At 44.4% G+C, this 14,749-nt stretch overlaps 1 protein-coding gene across 2 annotated transcripts in view; it reads right to left on the bottom strand.

Moving 5' to 3' along the window:
- Positions 1-3,817, bottom strand: part of axin1 (axin 1) — a 44,019-nt gene extending 40,202 nt beyond the window's left edge. For both annotated transcript variants that reach the window (XM_054740147.2, XM_054740145.2), the window contains exon 1: positions 3,146-3,817. The gene's annotated coding sequence lies outside the window, so the exon portion shown is untranslated. The remainder of the gene's footprint in view (positions 1-3,145) is intronic.
- Positions 3,818-14,749: the final 10,932 nt, after the last annotated feature.

Below are 14,749 nucleotides of genomic sequence, written 5' to 3'. Positions count from 1 at the left end.
GGAACACTTGTCAGTTCTTTTCTCAATATTTAACCAGCTTGATAACATGCTTAGAACAGAAACACCATTGATGCACAAATGTTTATTTACATAAAGAAAACGTGTTCATTTTATTAAATTAACTTTATTCTTTTGCATTAAATTAAAATGTATTTAACTCATTTTGACAGACCATTCCCTCATACGTGTCCAGATTTACAAATACTATCTACAATTGTCTCAAAACGTAATGGTATTAGAATTGGGTTGGTCGTTTTTTATTACTTCTTATTTCTAGGAGTTGTGTCATCAGCTCAAAAGCAGGTTATGGTGATGAAATAACTTTTAAAGAACCACATTTTCATACACATGGCTGCTTGAAATCAAAGCACATGGAAATGTGTAAATGTGTAAAAGCAATAGAGTTGCTCCTTATGTATGTCAGAGGAATGCAGTTTAATCCTAATTAAATGGGGCCTCGTTTAACAGTTCCCAAAACATCACATCCCAGGGTACCAGACCACTACAGACCTGTCGCCTTGATCTCCATCTGATGAAGACTATGAAGAGACTCATCCTCACCCATCTACACTCAATGGTGACCCCGGAAATGGACCCACTGTAATTTGCATATAAACCAAAAATGGGGGTGGAGAACGAGCTTATCTACCTGCTGCACCAGGTGCTGACTCATCTCGAGATGCAAAAGAGCACTGTGAGAATCTTGTTCTTGGACTTCTCAAGTGCCTTCAACACCATCCAGCTGCGTCTACTGCAGCAGAAGTTGAGGGGTGCAGGAGTGGACGAACATCTGACTGCATGGACCACAACTACCTCACCAACAAAAGTTGAGGAGACGTGTGAAAGGAGGATGCTGGGGAAGATGATCTCCATCTTAAAATTCCCTCCCACCCACTGCATTCCACTTTGGAGACCATGGACAGCTCCTTCAGAGGCAGACTGAGACATCCCAGATGTAAAACAGAACTCTACCGTAGGTCATTCATCCCCTCTGCAGAAAGAGTTTATAACTCCTCAGTCTAAGCTGTACTGGCATTATCCTGCTGCACATTAACACCAATGCAATACTCAGTATGTGTTCAATACTCGTCCAATACCAGATTTACATAATATGTCTGCGTCCCTTACAGTAGGCTGCATAATGCTGAAACCCAATTTTTTTATTTTATTTTTCGTGGTTTTTAGCAGTCGAAGGTTACAATACTAGCTTATTGCCTATGTGTATAAATATGTGTACCTTTGTTATTATTTTTCTTCAAATCATTCTCTTAAGTGTTTGTGTCACTGTAACAAGTGAATTTCCCTTCTGTGTGATCAAGAAAATCTATTCATTCTATTTTATGTAGAAATAATTTCCAGAATGAAATATAGTGCACTGTCCATTGCCTATTTTTGGATGCTTTTGTTGTCGTTGTTGTTTTTTGTTTGTTTGTTTGTTTTGTTTACAGCTGTTTGTTACAGTGAAGCCAAAGGACTGTCTCCACGTTTTGGTCCTCCACCACCTCAACTTCAGCGTTCATTTCAAGATCCTGGTTCTGGTCTATAGGGCCTTAATGGGATAAGCACCATCATACATTGGGGATCATCTCAGTCCCTACACCCCCAGCAGGTCCCTGAGGTCCAGTGACCAAAGCCTACTGGTTGTGCAGCACCAGGCTAAAGACCAAAGGTGACAGATCATCTGCTGCTGTGGCCCCCAGACTCTGGACCTCTCTCCCCTGAGCCTGAGATTGTTGAACTCAGTGGTCTCCTTTAAAAAGCAGCTGAAGACTCACCTGTTCAAGCTGGTTTTGGTGTGACCTTCTGTTGATTCTTCATCACTACCTTTTTTGTCATGCCACTTCCTCCGCCAATTCTGCCTTTCTTGGTATCCTGATTACCTTTTCTTATTCGTTTTTGTCTTTCTCACATTTTTTATGCAAATGTTTTAATTTTCCCCTTTTTTATTATGACATTTGAAACTTTTTTCAAATATTTTTTAGATTTTTTTTATTATTTATTGCTCTTGTGAAGCACCTTGTGATTTTTATCTTGAGAGGAGCTGTATAAAAATGTTTCTTCTTAAAAAGTTAATTTATTTATTCACAACATCACTGAGCCATGTGTCTGTGTTGTTAAATAAAACAATTTCAGAAGTTGAGAACATTTAAAGTTTACACCCTATGACACATTAAAAATTAATTTGTTTGGTCGTGAAAATTTCTACCGACCTATTAAAATGTTTTATCAAAAACACCCAGCTGCAGTGAAGTCTTACCCAGAGACAACTTCATGTCTCCTGCTTTGGCCCTTTCAGTGTTCCTTTGTTCCACCTGTCAGTGTGGATTTAGATTTTCTTGTAGGCTCTGGCTGAAATCAGCTTATCTCAGCTGAAGACCTTCTGAAGAACAAAAGCCTGTTACACATTTAGCTGGATGCATTCTCAATAACGCTTTTAAAACCATCTGTTCATAAAACACTACAAAAGTTCTGTGATTTTCAAAATCCTTTCAATGAAAACAATGAGCATCCCAATAGGTTTTAAGAAAATTAAAGCTGTTTTATCTAATGAACAAAATTCTTTAGATGTGATATTAGATCGTTAAACCTATTCAGACATTTGTCGAGTTTGGAAAATAACAAAAGACTGGTAGCAAAGACTTTTTGAAAATGTATTCTGGAGTCCCGCCGCTGTTCTTTGTGCAGGTTGAATAGATCACCACTAACAAGTCTTGGTGTGGATTAGGCACAGAGGATTGAGCAATTTTGCAGACTTGAGTTTATTTTTGCAGGATATCATGGCTGTGATATTCTCACAAAAAGGGAGAAAAGCTTCGTGAAAGGCCTGCACAACTGCTGGCGATGTGGCGATTCGTGCCGAACCATGTAACAAAAAGTAAACAGCCAGATTTCTGTCAGCTAGAAATAAAATAAATGAATGAGTTCCTCTTCAGTTCATTATGGTCTTTAGTAGATGGTTGATGAGATCTGCACACACTGATCAAATCAAATGATGTGCTTTGTTTTGATGAGAGGGAGGATGCAACAAAGAGTATGGCACAGACATGAAAAATGGTAGCAGACATAACAGAACGATGCACAAAACAATGGGAAGTTCCTGCTAACAGCAGCTTCCATTCCTACGGATGAAAATCAGACTTTGTACCTGATCAGCTTCCTTACTGTGTGCTTCTTGGTTCTGTTCAGCTGGACCGCAGACAACTCCCATCGCTTTTCTAGAGATCGAATATATTCCTTCGTAGTCTGCAGTGAAGATTGCCGCCATCTTTAATCACAACAGAGTCCATCTGTCGATGGTTCTTCCCTTTCTAGTCTCTCTTTCTCTGTTCCAGTCTCTGTGTTCCAGCCCTCCGTTTGTTGTGGGGGGCTCTTGTTCTCCATCCAACATCAAACCAACCGTATCGATGGGCTCGTGGGCCGCCCAGTAGGGGGGCAGCTTCAACATGCTGTGGTGGCTGTTGTCCTTTTCCATGCTGATGATAAACGGATGGATATTTTTTTTTTCAGAATTTTATGGACGGGACATTAAACGTATTTCAGGCCTTTGGTTTTAATCTCATTCACAGATGTTGTAGCTGTTCGCATTCTGTTTGGCAAAAACCACATCTCATTAAAGCATGACATAATTTAAACCTGAAACGGCATTTTAACATCAACTTACATTGAAATGCCTTTTCCTCATAAACAGTCATTCATGAAACTCTCAGATTAGTTTCTTTTCTGTTCTTTTCTCAGCTAATCCTAATGCATCAACCCTTTTACTCCTGGTACTTCTTTTAGGAACTTGAGTAACTTTGCTGTGACTGATCGATTTAACCAAACCCCTTTTGATGGACAAAATACACACATGTTCTCCCCTCCTCTTGCTGTGTGAATCGTTTCATCAGATTTCTGTGCTCCACTATGATGCCAGTCTACCACATCTCTGAGTTCTTCAAGAGCGTTCTTGGCTTCTTCACTTTGTAGTCTAGCTCTGAAGTTCTATTGGAGGAATGAAAAGACCAAGTGCTTGACTGCAAAATCATGTTGTATCTATGGTAATCGACCCAACAAGTACGAAGATAAGCACCTGATTTCTCTGCACACATTATCAGATGATTGTAAAATATGCAAAGCTGCACCACATGCAAGTGATTACATGTCATTCCAGCACCTTACAAGTTGGTTTGATTTTAAAATGTTTATCTAACTGCTAAATGAAATTGCAAAAACAGTCCATTCAAACAGATTCATGCAAATAAAAGAGGAGAGAGATGGGAGAAAAGGGAAAATTTGAAAAGAGGGGGAGAAATGATATTGCCTTTGTATTGTAGCTTTATCAGCTGCTTACCTTTCAGCTAGATTTCACACTTGCACGTCTCATTGTGACCAGGGTCACATCCAGCATACCCTTCTCACAATAACCAATTTTCTCCTCAAGCTGCACCAGTGGAGCTGAGAGCCACTCGGGCTGGGCTATATTCGGCTGCCTGCATTACATTTCTGGTTCTATCATTTTGACACAGATTAGCTGGGATCACTAAAACAAAGGGTAATCAGTATTTTTTAAAGAAGTTTTTATTTATTTTTTGTCATCTGCAGAATTTGTTTTTCCAAGTCTGAGATGTGACAGTTACGTAAAGAAACAGATTTTTTTACATCTTAAATGTTCTTTTGCATTGTCCTATGAGGAGTGTTGTGATTGAAGAGCGTTTGGGTTGTGTCAGACACATTTTACTTAAACAGCTAATATCTGATGTCTTCTATCCATTGATAAATATGAAACCATATGAATTAATCATGATGCATCGACATATTGAATTGAATTGAATCGTTCACATGGTAATCGTAACTGAATCGAATCATGAGGCTAGTGCAGATTCACACCTCCACTTCTCACAATGAAAATGTTTCTCATTCCAACAAACACTTTCAAAAGTAACATTCTGCATTTCTGCTGAAGCTGTGTCAGTTCTGCAGAGGAGATTGCTAAAAAAGTACCTTTTCCACAATGGTATGGAAGTACCAGCTGTAACATAAGAAACCCACTATGCAGTCATATCCCTGCCCAAACATAACGACATCAAAGATAAACTAAGCACTAAAAGACTTACGTGTCACAGGTAAACCTCTACACCGTATAGTCTTTGGCACAGTAGATCTATACCCTCCAGACGATGCCCCGATACGTCTGTCCCTCCTTCCCTAGACACTGAGATACTTAAACTTCCCCATCTGGGCTAGGACCTCTCTCCAGACCCAGAGTTGGCAATCCCCCCCTTTCTAGTCAAGAACTGTGGCATCAGATTTGAAAGTACTAATCCTCATCCTAGCTGCTTCACACTCAGCTGCAAACTGGTCCACCAAGAGTTGAAAGTCACATTCTGATGGTGCTAAGAGATCCACATCATCTGCAAAAAGCAGAGAAGGGATCCTCCTGCCCAAAAACTCAACACCTTCCATCCCACAGTTACACTTCCATAAAGGTCATTAACAGAACCAATAATGGGATGACCTGGTGGAGTCCAACTCTCACCAGGAACAGGTCACACTTATAGCAACATGGATCAAAGTGGACCAGACTCACTCTCTTTGCACAGGGGCTAAGTAGACCTTAACTTAACACTGAGTGCCCCCCAGGGTGCCCCTGGAGACATGGCTATAGGCTTTCTCCTGAGCCAATAAACACATGTGAGCTGGTTGGGCAACCTCCAACGCTCCCTCCAGCATCCTAGCATGGGTAAAGAGCTGGTCCACAGGTCCATGGCCAGGAAACATTGCTCCTCCTCAATCCAAGCTTCTGTTGTTTGATCCATTCTTATGTTCCATGTCTCTGGGTCCTTACTGGAATGTGTCGATGGGACTGAGGACCTCCTCAACGTACTCCTTCCACTGCCTCCACTATAGCTCCAGCTGATTTTAACAGCTCTCCACACGTTAAGCAGTGCCTCAACAGCAGTGGAGTAATGACTCTGTGTCCACTGCTCTCTTGCTTGGCAATCTCTTACATCCTAATTTCAGTTTTAGATTACACAAACTTGAACATCTTAAATCTCTATAAAAAATCCCAAATTGACAGAAAATTAAATTAGCATGTGTATGTAACTGGTTAGTTTAGGATACAAGTCTGTGAGCAAAAGAATCCAAAGGGGTATTAAATCCCTGAAAGCCTTTAGTTTTTATGACAAACCTACTGTTTAAATCCAAATCAAACTTCCAGATTAAATTGAATTTTTTTTCTCTTCCTTTATTCAGAAATCAGAGTTAAGACTGAAAATGTACTTAGTCTAACAAAAAAAAAAAACAATAAAGAGAGCAAAGTAAATATTTTGAATCAAAAACAAATATTCATTCCCATGCAGCGAGCCAAAAACAGGATTTGAACTGAAACAAATCAATAAATAATTTTAAAGTGCTTCAGTGATCTTTCTACCTCTCTCAGGGGTTGAGCTTTTTTGGGAAGATGAATGCATCGGATGTGATCTCTGACTGGAACATTTTGTCTTTCTCAGGTTAAAAGAGTTTGAGATGCAAAAGAAATCTAAAATCTAAGAGCACATCTTTTAAAGGTTACATGCACACTGTATCCCAGTTGATCATTTTATGTATGGTGCATAAACGTTTTTCAAAAGCTTACAACATGATAAGAAACAGTTTATATTTGCAGAAATCGTTTGGTGAAATGTTGTACACTACCAAATGCTTTCTGTGCTATGTTTGATGCATTTTATGTCCAAAATAAGTGCTCTCGCCTATAAAGAAGGCTATGGGTCCTGCATGACTAAGCTGGAATCACCATTAGTGTGTATTGGATAAAGATGGCAGCCCTTTGCTCATTTAATTTAGTTCATGTCTGTCTTTGAAAGTTTGGGATTTAATGCCAGTATCATACACTGACTGGGTTGAATGCGTTTTTATTTATTTAAGAGTCAAATATGAACTTTTATAGAAACTGTGGATTGACATCTTAACATTGGACAGATGTTGAAAGGGGAACTTTTAGGCATGTGCATCTCTGCTGCCTCTTTAAACACTAAACGTGAAAAAAATGTCCATCCAGTTTATGTCAGTGTTTGGTTTTAGGAATTATATGCCTAAAAATTAGTCATTTAAAAAATCCTAAGATTGTGACATCACAACTGAGGAAATGATGGCGTTGTTACACTTCTGTCAGCTTGGCCAGGGCTGGGTGGGGACAGCCTACTCCACGCGGCCAAGCTCAGGAAGTCAGATGTGACCAAGCACGTGGGCGGGTCCGCTGAAGAAAATGGATGGGCTGTTGTTTTTCAAGTTTTGAGTGTAGAGGCAGTAGACCTGTGACAGTGTGAACCTCCTGTCACTGTGTCCTGATTGACCATGCACCCTGGCTTCTTGGCCAAGGGGATGTCCCTTTGGCTGACTGGTTAGTGTGCGTAACTCTCTCCCGGGGATCTAGGGATCAAATTTCACCTGGGCCCTTGTTTCACCCTGCCACATACCCACATGGTCAAATGCATTGGCTTGTTTTTAAAGTACAGCCATGAACATGAGTGTGGTTTGATGACTGCTGGTGACAATTATTTATTTGTAAATACGTTTTCGTCCATTTGACATTTCAGAACAATGTAAGCACTGCAGTGTTTTTGACAGAAGGAGGAATGTGGTTTTTGTCCTGGCCATGGAACACTGGACCAGCTCTCTAAACTTAGGGAGTCCTGGAGGGTGTGTGGAAGCTCATCCAACCAATCTATATGTGTTTTGGAAATTTGGAGAAGGTGTTCAACCATGTCCCTTGGGGGACCCTGTGAGGGGGTACTCTGGGAGTATGGGGTACCAGGCACTCTGATACGAGCTTGTTTTCTGTGAGAGTTGGAGTCCACCAAAGCTGCCCTTTGTCACATATTCTGTTCATAACTTTTATGGACAGGAAAAGCGCAGCCAAGTTGTTGAGGGGATCTGTTTTGGTGGCCTAAGGATCAGGTCTATGCTTTTGCAGATGATATGGTCCTGTTGCCTTCATCAGACCATGATCCCCAGCTCTTGCTAGAGCAGTTTACAGCCGAGTGTGAAGCAGCTGGGATGAGAATCAGCTCCTCTACATCCGAGACCATGATCTTTAGTTGGAAAAGGGTAGAATGTCAAGGATGAGGCCCTGCCCTAAGTGGAGGAGTTTCATTATCTTGTAATCCTGTTCACGAGTGAGGGAAGAATGGAGAATGAGATCAATAGGAAGATTGGTGCTGCGTCTACAGTGATGCTGATATTGTACCGATGGACCGGTGTTGTACCGTTCTGTTGATTCACCAGTTGATCTACGTTCCTCACCTAAGGTCACGAGCTTTGGGTAGTGACCAAAAGAAGGAGATCATGGATACAAGCAGCTTAAATGAATTTTCTCCGCCAAGTGGCTGGGCTCTCCCTTAGAGATAGGGTGAGAAGCTTGGTCATCCAGGAGGGTCTTGAAGTAGATCTGCTGCTTCTCTATATCAAGAGGAGCCAGTCAGAGGGCATTGAACGGTGTCGGAAGCTCAGACCCCGGGGAGAGGGTCGCATCAACTGGGACAGCTAAGTACCGCTGCTTGCTTTTATTTATGCTGATCAGCTGGCTTTTAGTGTGAAGGACTAGTGTTTTATTGTTGATTGTGATTGTTTTATTATTGTCGGTGTGAATAAAGGCTCTTTTTGGATAAGTTGTTGCCTACTGGTGCTGTTTTCGGGTTCTGGCTGGAGGGCAAGATATTCTGCCCATGCTCCCACTGAAACTTATACTACACTGGTGTCATGAGTGGGATCCAGCAATTCAAAATGTCAGAACCTGAAAATAACACACCTCTCTCATCGAGCTCAGCTGTAAACCAGCCCGTGAGCGCATGCGGCTCGGCCGATTTTTATGCCTGAAAGTTTTTCTGGTGTTGGCCATGAATGGGCAGACTGGGCTGAACAATTTGAAATGGCAGCCGATGTAAATAATTGGGATGAGCCCGTTAGATTCAAGTTTATGTGTCTTCTTTTGTCTGGCAAGGCTTTAGAGGTTAATAATGGCTTGTCGGGAAGTGTTAAAGCTAATTATGTCTCGTTAAAAGAGCAAATGGGGAGGTGCTTAGATCCGTGTGACAGCGCTGATTTGAATAGAGCTGTTTTCTCCGTTCGATGCAGATGGCATAATGAGAGTGCTCGTGAATTTGGGATGGCATTACGACGGTCTGCTGTTAAAGCTTATCCGACAGCAGATCCCAACACAAGACCTGTTGGTTAAAGATCAGTTTATAGCTCATGTGGGGAATGGGGACATGAGAGTGAGTTTACGGAGTGCCAAGCCTGCGTCACTTGAAGCAGCCATCAACCTGGCGGCGGAGCTTGAGCTCGTAAAGGGTTTGGAGACCAGCTCAGTAACTGATGCAAGAGTGAGAGGAATAACTGAGAAAGATGCTGATGACGAGAGTATTAATTCGCTAATGAGGGTGGTTGAGAGCTTGAGATAGGAGGTGAAATCCCTCCAGAATGTGGTGCACACACTGCCTGTACCTGCTGCCCCTGGTCCTCACCGCGACTCCCAGAACACAAAGTTACAGCCTAGTCGAGAGTATTCCCGGAAAAAAGGAAATGAGAGATTGGGAGGCTGCTGGTAGTGTGGTTGTAACCGGCATATACGTCGGGACTGTCCTTACGTTCAGGGAAACTAGAGGGGGCGTGTACAGTGGGTCAAATGCCTGCCCCCCTCTCCGTTGTTGAGACCCCTATAAGAAGACGAAATTCTGGGTATTTGAAGGCCAGGATAGGTGGGTGCGAATGCCATGTTCTAATAGATCCAGGAGCTTCCCGCTCTGTGATTTCACGAAAGCTGTGGCTATCCTTCACTCGAGGGGTGTGTGAATTAACTCCATATGGGGGTAATGTTACAGCTGCAAATGGGGGAGGAATGTGTATTACAGGATGCTGGCAAACAACATGTCAGCTGGGCGCCCTGGCTTTCGTAGTGGAATTCTTGGTATCAGACGTCCCCTCAGATGAAATACTGTTGGGATTTGACTTTCTGTCCAAATATGGTATGGTGGTTGATCTGGGCACCAAAACGTGTAAGATCATGGGCAAAGTGTTCCCACTGCTTGACTTGAGGCCTTCTTTAAGTCCATAGGTTGTAGTGGTGCAAACAGATACAGTGGTTCCTCCGCGGAGTGAAGCTATAATATCAAGACAAATTAACGACAGCTGGGGTGATTATGCCCGAGGGTTGCTGGAGCCATCTAATCACCTCTCTAAGCACTGTGACTTGCTTGTGGCTAGAGTCATTTGCAAGGTTGATCAGGGCCAACTCCCAGTGCGAGTGATAAATGTGAGTGACGACCCACTAATATTGAAAGGCGGTATGAGAGTGGACACGCTTTTCACTGATGTTGAGGTGGAGGACGAGAGGACAGATCGTGTGATGGAGGATCAAGGCTCTCAACCTTGGACAGTGGAATCGTTGATGACTCAGTTCAGAGTCGATGAGAGAGGATTTACCCCTGAGGAAGTCTCAGCAGTCCGACAGTTGCTCCTTCAAAATCTGTCTCTATTCAGTCAAGGGGATACAGATTTGGGAAGAACACGGATAATCTCTCATGAAATTGACACCGGGGAGGCCGCATCCATAAAAATGCACCCGCGAAGAATTCCACTTCATCTACAACAGGAAGTGACAGATAATTTGAAAGACCTGTTGGCAAATAACATTATTCGCCCCTCATGTAGTCCATGGGCTGCCCCTGTGGTCCTGGTTAAAAAGAAAGGGGGCGGATATAGATTTTGTGTGGACTACAGGAAACTGAATGATGTCACTAGAAAAGACGCTTATCCTCTTCTTCGAATCGATGATGCTTTGGATAGTCTGGTGAATGCACAATGGTTTCCAACTTTGGACTTGACTAGTGGTTATTGGCAGGTGGAAGTAGACCCTATGACCGGCATAAGACTGCTTTTATCACTCATCAGGGACTGTTTGAGTTTAACGTGCTAAGTTTTGGGTTGTGTAATGCCCCCGGTAAGTTTCAGCGCCTGATGGACTTGATTTTGGCTGATCTGCAGTGAACTGTTTGTTTAGTACCTGGATGACATTATCGTGTTCAGGCATAATTTTCAGGAGCATTAAGCGCACCTGGGCACGGTCTTGGAGAAGTTGAGGCAGGCTAATCTAAAAAAAAGCCTTCTAAATGTGACCTTTTTTCCACGCAGGTCCATTATTTAGGTCATGTGATTTCCGCCAAAGGCGTTATGCCAGATCCAGCTAAAATAGAGGCAGTAAGAGAGTGGCCCATCCCAACTAATCAGACAGAGGTCCAGAGCTTTTTGGGCCTGGCGTCTTATTATAGATGGTTCGTGAAAGGTTTTGCGGACATTGCTCGTCCATTGCTTCGGTTGGGAGAAAGAGGAAAACGCTTTCAGTGGGGTGAAGACTGTCAGGATGCCTTTGAGAAACTTTAAGCCTGTTTGATAACCGCTCCTGTACTGACCTACCCCGACCCCAAGAAATCTTTTATTTTAGATACAGATGCCAGCAAGGTGGTGATTGGGGCTGTACTATCACAGGTTGAAGGGGAAACAGATCAGGTTGTAGCATATGCTAGTTGGGCTCTTACAAAGCAACAACGTAAATATGCTACGACAAAGAAGGAGCTCTTGAGTCTGGGCACTTTCACTAAGTATTTCAAACATTATTTGTTGGGCAAGGAATTTGTTTTAAGGACAGACCACAACTCTCTGCGATGGCTGCACAATTTCCAGGGTTTGGAGGGACAACTGGAGTGGCTAGATGGGTGGAACAGCTGGCCAATTTCCAATGTAAAATCATTCATCGGCCAGTTAAACTGGATAGTAATGCAGATGCACTTTCCAGACTGCCAAGTTGGAAACCAGAGAACTTATCAGCTGGCGAGGGAACGCGGCCCTTAGAAGCTGAGTTGAGGGTGTGCTCCCTACAAGAGGGAGGATCAAGGTCTAGCCGGGCTTTAGAGATGGATGAACTCAGCCAGGTGCAGCTGGATGATCCGGTGCTGAAGCGAATCAAGGATGCCAAACAGTGTGTAAAGCTTGTAGACCCCGATGACCCGGAATTAAAACAGTTTGCACCTGTGTGGGACCAACTCGAAATACGGGGTTCCCCGTTGGTGCGTGTAGCACCGGCAAATTCTGATGCTGCGCGGGAGGTCCAGGTTGTTTTGCCCCGAGCTCTGGTGCCAGAGGTCCTGAAACAGTTACATAATGTCCCCACTGGAGGCCATCTGGGGGTCCAAAAGTTGCAAGGCAAGGTGAAAGACCGTTTTTATTAGCCCGAGTGGTTTAAGGACGTAAGGGCTTGGGACCGGGAGTGTGCTGACTGTGGCTCGGTTAAAATGCATGGAGGAATACCTCGTGCACCTTTGGAGCAGTCACTGACCTCTAGGCCCTTTGAACACATTGCAGTGGATATTTTGGGTCCACTTCCTTAGACCGGACTGAGAAATAAATACATCATGGTAGAGGGTGACTACTTCTCTAAATGGACGGAAGCCTTTCCACTCCCTAATCAGGAGGATAAATGATCACGAGGGTTCTGACCGAGGAATGGGTGTGTCGGTTTGGGGTACCACAGAGCCTCCATTCCGACCAGGAGAGGAACTTCGAGTCAAAACTATTTCGAGAGCTATGTGGACTCTTGCAGATGCATAAAACATAAGACAAGGACAACCCCCTATCAATTACCCCCTTAATCAATTTCCCGAGCTTCAGAGATGATATGAAGGACCGTTTAGGATTCTCGAGCGGGTGACAGATGTGCTGTACAGACTGGTACTCATTGAGGGGGTCCTGAGAGTATGATTCACTTCAGTCGACTTAAGCCATGAAATGCTCTTCCAACAGTTGCAGCACCGATGGCTGTGGGGTCCCAAGAGAGAGCGGGGCAGAGGCTGCGTCAACAGGATACCACCTGGGAAGACACCAGCAGGGTTCATTGACGGTCTGCAGGGACGAGCGGTTCTGGTGACGCAAGTGACCCAGCCCAAACACGTGGAGAGGCTGCTCGAGGGGGTGCTGCTGCAGGAGGACCGGAAGGACATCTCCCTGGGGAGGTCGAGGGACATGGAGCTGCGGAACAACGTGTGGTTCATCAACCGGATGCCACCAACCGTCAACCGGATGCCACCTGGGAGGACACCAGCAGGATTGATCAATGGTCGGCAGAGACAAGTGGTTCCAGTGACTCAAGTGACCCTGCCCCATCACGTGGAGAAGCTGCTCGAGGGGGTGCTGCTGCAGGAGGACCGGAAGGACATCTCCCTGGGGAGGTCGAGGGACATGGAGCTGCGGAACAACGTGTGGTTCATCAACCGGATGCCACCAACCGTCAACCGGATGCCACCTGGGAGGACACCAGCAGGATTGATCAACGGTCGGCAGAGACAAGTGGTTCCAGTGACTCAAGTGACCCTGCCCCATCACGTGGAGAAGCTGCTCGAGGGGGTGCTGCTGCAGGAGGATCGAGAGGATGTATTCCTGGGAAGGACGAGGGACATGGAGCTGTGGAACAACGTGTGGTTTGTCAGAGGAGGCCCCCCCGCTTGGTTCAAGGATTATCGTGTGGATGTTTAGGACTCGAGGGTGAGTCCTTCAGGGCAAGAAGGGGGAGAGCGTGAAAGACAGAAGACCGGAGTTGCCGGATTCTGAGGGCGTGGTGATTGGACGCCGGCTGGTCCTTGTTATGGGTAGTGAGGCCAGAGAGAACAAAAGGGTGGCAGATCTACCAAGGTGGTGTGTGTGGTCAACCTGTCATTGTGGCACCAGATCCCGAGGGGGTGGGATCGTTCGCAGTCGTTTAAGACTGCCGGCGATGAAGATAGTTGAGCAGGTGACAGTGTTCCAGCGATAGGAGGGAAGGCTTGGCGCCTTCTTTAGGTAGCGAGGGCTGGGAGTATTTGGGTGCCGAGACCACACCGACATCTGCCGCCGCAGACTCGGGCAGCCGGACCTAAGTTGTGGATTTACCCGCCGTCCTCGCAAGCTGAGCCCCGGGGCGTTGGACGGTGTCGGAAGCTCAGACCCCGGGGAGAGGGTTAGATCAACTGGGACAGCCAAGTACCGCTGCTTGCTTTAATTTATGCTGATCAGCTGGCTTGTAGTGTGAATGACTAGTGTTTTATTGTTGATTGTGATTGTTTTATTATTGCCGGTGTGAATAAAGGCTCTTTTTGGATAAGTTGTTGCCTACTGGTGCTGTTTTCGGGTTCTGGCTGGAGGGCAAGATATTCTGCCCATGCTCCCACTGAAACTTATATTACAGTACTTACAAGACTCCCGAGTTGAAAGCTGGAATGTGACATGCTACCCATCACCTCACTAATGCTGTTTACGTGGTTTGATATCAGCCCAGACTACACATGTTAAAGGTTTACTGATATATGTTTTGTCCGCCTTAGGTTAAAAACAACGGTGCATCAGAAAGTAAAAACTCTTCTTCCTTTGTGTATTTGGAAACGCATTTAAAAAACAGACGGCTCCCATTGTCAGGTGGTAGATTATACCACCCCCTTGTGGTCAAAATACAACAGCACATGCATTTTAATGTCTATTGTCTCAAATCTGCATCTCATCAGTCCCATACTTAGGAGTCCGCCGTCGTTACGCTGCGGTACCCAGATCAAACCGCTACACAGTAAGCGTGTCATGACAAGTTTGAACGAAGCGAGTGTATTTTTAGGTTTTCTAATATCAAAAACCTCACGTGAGAGAAGGGATATTCTTGTGTTTAATAAAAATGATAGTGACAATTGATGGCGCA

This window comes from Nothobranchius furzeri, chromosome 5, assembly GCF_043380555.1.
Source record: "Nothobranchius furzeri strain GRZ-AD chromosome 5, NfurGRZ-RIMD1, whole genome shotgun sequence".
NCBI lineage: Eukaryota > Metazoa > Chordata > Actinopteri > Cyprinodontiformes > Nothobranchiidae > Nothobranchius > Nothobranchius furzeri.
Note: the sequence above shows the minus strand (reverse complement) of the source record. Positions and strands in the feature narration are given on the sequence as shown.